General features: G+C 44.2%; 1 pseudogene; it reads left to right on the top strand.

Moving 5' to 3' along the window:
• Nucleotides 1-3509: 3509 nt before the first annotated feature.
• Nucleotides 3510-4100, top strand: LOC100429094 (G1/S-specific cyclin-D3 pseudogene; annotated as a pseudogene).
• The last annotated feature ends 383 nt before the right edge of the window (nucleotides 4101-4483 follow it).

Below are 4483 nucleotides of genomic sequence, written 5' to 3'. Positions count from 1 at the left end.
TATTTAACAAAAGTCCCTAATTTTACTAACTGTAGTGCTTGCTGTACATTAGATCTCTAGTTTATCCTACATATCTGCTTGTTTGTATCTTTTTTTTTTTTTTTTTTTCTTTTTGAGATGGAGTCTCTTTCTCTGTCACCCAGGCTGGAGTGCAGTGGTGCGATCTTGGCTTACTGCAACCTCCGCCTCCTGGTTTCAAGCTATTCTCCTGTCTCAGCCTCCCAAGTAACTGTGACTGCAGGCACGTGCCACCATGCCTGGCTAATTTCTTGTATTTTTTGTAGAGACAGGGTTTAACCATGTTGGCCAGGCTGGTCTCAAACTCCTGACTTCAAGTGATCCACCCACCTCAGCTTCCCAAATTTCTGGGATTACAGGCGTGAGCCACTGCCCCCGGCCTGCTTGTTTGTATCTTTTGACCTACATCTCCCCATTTCCTCCCCACCCCAATCTCTACATTTCTTGCACCAATTTCTCTATAGCACTTATCACTACTGACATACTATATATTTTACTTCGATTTGTTTATTGAATTTCTCTCTTCACTATAGGTTAAGCTCTATAAGAAGAAGGATTTTATTGGTTTTTTTTTTTCATCGTTGTATTCCCAGAATCTACAGCATTGCCAATAGTAATAAATTTGTCATGGTTGTTGAGACACGGTCTCGCCCTGTTGCCCAGGCTGAAGCGCAGTTCCATGATCGTGTCTCACTGCAACCTCCACCTCTCTGGCTCAAGTGATTTTTCCTGCTTCAACTTCCCGAGTAGCTGGGAAAAGAAGCATGCACCATCATGCTGGGCTAATTTTTGTAGTTTTGGTAGAGACAGGGTTTCATCACCATGTTGCCCAGGCTGGTCTCGAACACCTGGGCTCAAGTGATCTATCTACCCAACGTGGCTTCCCAAAGTGCCTGGGTTACAGGCATGAGCCACCATGCCTGCCTGATAAATGAGTAATAGTTGTCCCATATATAGTTAAATGAATTAATTTATGCTTATATTCTGCTTGAGGAAAGACAGACAGCAAACAAACATGTAAAAATATATAGAATGTCATAGTAATGCATTCTATGGAAAAAGAGCAGTTAGGAGAATGGAGAACATCATGCCATGCTTACAGGTAAAAGGGTTGCTATTTTGTAGAGTGATCAGAAAATGCTTCTCTAATAAGGCAACATTTGAACTGAGGCCTGAAGGAAGAAAGGCAGTAAGCCATACAGGAGAGTACATGTCCAGGAAGGGAATACAGTAAGCGCTAATATCCTGAGGTGGAAATTTTCTTGGATGTTTGAGAAATAGAAAGGAAATTAGTATAGCAAGAGCAAAGTAGTTGAGGCAGAGAGTTCCAGGAAATGTGCTAGAAAGGATGTAGGAAGCGTGTTCACATTTGGTTTTGCAAGCATTTAGCTTGTAAGCCTGGGTAACATGACAAAACCCCATCTCTAAAAAAAATTCAAAAATTAGCTGAGTGTGGTGGTGCACATCTGTAGCTCCAGCTACTCGGGAGGCTGGGGTGGGAGAATTGCATAAGCCCAGGAGCTGGAGGCTGCAGTGAGCCGAGATTGCACCACTGCACTTCATCCTGGGTGACAGAGGGAAACACTGTTTCAAAAAAAAAAAAAAAGAAAGAAAGAAAAAAAAAGAAAGAAAAAGAAGAAAAAAAGAAAAGAATTTATCTTTTACTCAAGTGGGAAATAAGCCCCTGGAAGGTATAAAAAAGATGTGTGGCATGATCACAAAACTCTAGCCAGTGTGCTGAGACTAGAATATAAGAAGCATGGGATAGAGATGCAAACCAGTTAAGAAGTTACGACAGAAATATAAGTAAGCTGAATGCAGCAACATATGAAAAGGTGATATATCATGATCAATTGGGATTAATCCCAGGAAGGCAAGGTTGGTTTAACATCTGAAAATTAACCAATATAATACATTTTATTAACAGAATAACGGACAAAACCATATGATCATCTCAGTGTAAGCTGAACATATTGCCAAAATTTCATGATAAAAATTCTTAACAAACAGAAAAGAAGGAACTTCTTCAACCTGGAAAAGGGCATCTACAGATCACCCCAGCTAACATCATGTGTAATGGTGAAAGGCTGAATGCTTTTCTTTTAAGGTCAGGTACAATACAAGGAGCTGCATTCCAACCACTTCTATTCAGCATTGTACTAGAGGTGCTAGCCAAGGTAATTAGGCAAGAAAGTGAAACAAAAGTTCCCAGATTAAAAAAGAAAAAGTAAAATTATCTTCATTTGCAGATGACATGATCATTGTATTAGTCTGTTCTCATGCTGCTTATAAAAACATACCCAAGACTGGATAATTTATAAAGGAAAGATGTTTGACTCACAGTTCCCCATGGCTGGGGAGGCCTCATAATCATGGCAGAAGAGCAAGGAACGTTTCACATGGTGGCAGGCAAGAAGAGCATGAGAGCCAAGCCAGAGGGAAACCCCTTATGAAATCATCAGATCTTGAGAGACTTATTCACTACCAGGGGAACAGTATGGGGGAAACGCCCTTACGATTCAATTATCTCCCACTGTGTTCCTCCCACAACACATGGGAATTATGGGAGCTACAATTCAAGATGAAATTTGGGTGGAGACACAGTCAAACCACATCAATTTTTTTCTTCTTCTGTTTTTTTTTTTTTTTTTGAGGCAGAGTCCCACTCTGTTATCTGGGCTGGAATGCAGTGGTGTGTGATCTCGGCTCACTGCAACTTCCGCCTTCTGGGTTCAAACGATTCTTCTGCCTCAGACTCCTGAGTAGCTGAAATTATAGGCACCTGCCACCATACCCAGCTAATTTTTGTTTTTTGGTTTGTTTGTTTGTTTTTTGAGACAGAGTCTTGCTCTGTCACCCAGGCTGGAGTGCAGGGGGGAATCTTGGCTCACTGCAAGCTCCACCTCCCAGGTTCAAGCCATTCTCCTGCCTCAGCCTCCTGAGTAGCTGGGACTACAGGTGCCCACCACCACGCTAATTTTTTGTATTTTTAGTAGAGACGGAGTTTGATGATGTTAGCCAGGATGGTCTTGATCTCCTGACCTCGTGATCCACCTGCCTTGGCCTCCCAAGGTACTGGGATTACAGGTGTGAACCAATTTTTGTATTTTTAGTAGAGACGGGGTTTCACCACGTTGGCAAGGTTGGTCTCAAACTCCTGACCTCAGGTGATCTGCCAGCCTCGGCCTCCCAAAATGTTGGGATTACAGGTGTGAGCCACTATGCCCCGCCATATCAATCTTGTATATAGAAAATCCTAAAGAATTTACAAAAAAAACCCTATTAGAACTAATAACTGAGTCAGCAAGGTTGTAGACTATGAGATCAATATACAAAAATTAACTCAATTTCTGTACATGTGCAATGAATAACCCCAAAACGAAACAGAGAATATAATTCTATTTATAATAGTATCACAAAGAATGACAATACTTAGGAACAAATGATGGGCACGAGCCCGCCCTCCCACCCTGCCTGTGCGCTGCCCGGGTATGGAGCTGCTGTGCTGCGAAGGCACCAGGACCCGCAGCCTCCAGGGAACCAGCGTGTCCTGAAGACCTTGCTCCGCTTGGAGTAGTGCTACGTGCACCGCGCCTCCTACTTCCAGTGCGTGCTAAGGAACAGCAAGCCGCACATGCGGAAGATGCTGGTTTACTGGATGCTGGAGGTGTGTAAGGAGCAGCGCTGTGAGGAGGAAGTCTTTCCCCTGACCCTGAGCCACCTGCGTCGCTACCTGTCCTGCATCCCCACCCACCCGAAAGGCGCAGTTGCAGCTCTTGGATGCTGTCTGCATGCTGCTGGCCTCAAAGCTGCGCAAGACCAGGGCCAGGACCATCGAGAAAATGTGCATCTACACCGACCAGTTGCCGGACTGGGAAGTGATGGTCCTGGGGAAGCTCAAGTGGGACCTGGCTGCTGCTCATGACTTCTTGGCCCTCATTCTGCACCAGCTCTCTCTGCCTCCTGACCAACAGGCCTTGGTCAAAAAGCATGCCCAGATCTTTTTGGCCCCCTTTGCTACAGATTACACCTTTGCCATGTACCCACCATCCAGTTGTGAAAACAACCCAGATGCCTATTAACTGATGAACAGATAACCATATGTGATATATAGCAATACAATGGAATATGGCCTGGCATGCTGACTCACGCCTGTAATCCTGCACTTTGGGAGGCCAAAGTGGGAGGATCACTTGAGCCCAGGAGTTCAAGGCCAGCCTGGGCCACAAAGTCAGACTCCTTCTCAAAAAAATAAAATAAAATATAATAAAATAAAATAAAAAATAGGCTGGGCGCGGTGGCTCACACCTGTAATCCCAGCACTTTGGGAGGCCAAGGTGGGCAGATCATGAGGTCAGGAGATTGAGACCATCCTGGGTAACATGGTGAAACCCCGTCTCTACCAAAAATACAAAAAATTAGCTGGGAGCCTGTAGTCCCAGCTACTAGGGAGGCTGAGGCAGAA

Source organism: Macaca mulatta, chromosome 9 (genome assembly GCF_049350105.2).
Source record: "Macaca mulatta isolate MMU2019108-1 chromosome 9, T2T-MMU8v2.0, whole genome shotgun sequence".
NCBI classification, from domain to species: domain Eukaryota; kingdom Metazoa; phylum Chordata; class Mammalia; order Primates; family Cercopithecidae; genus Macaca; species Macaca mulatta.
The sequence above is the reverse complement of the archived record's forward strand: the minus strand, read 5'-3'. Positions and strand labels throughout refer to the sequence as shown.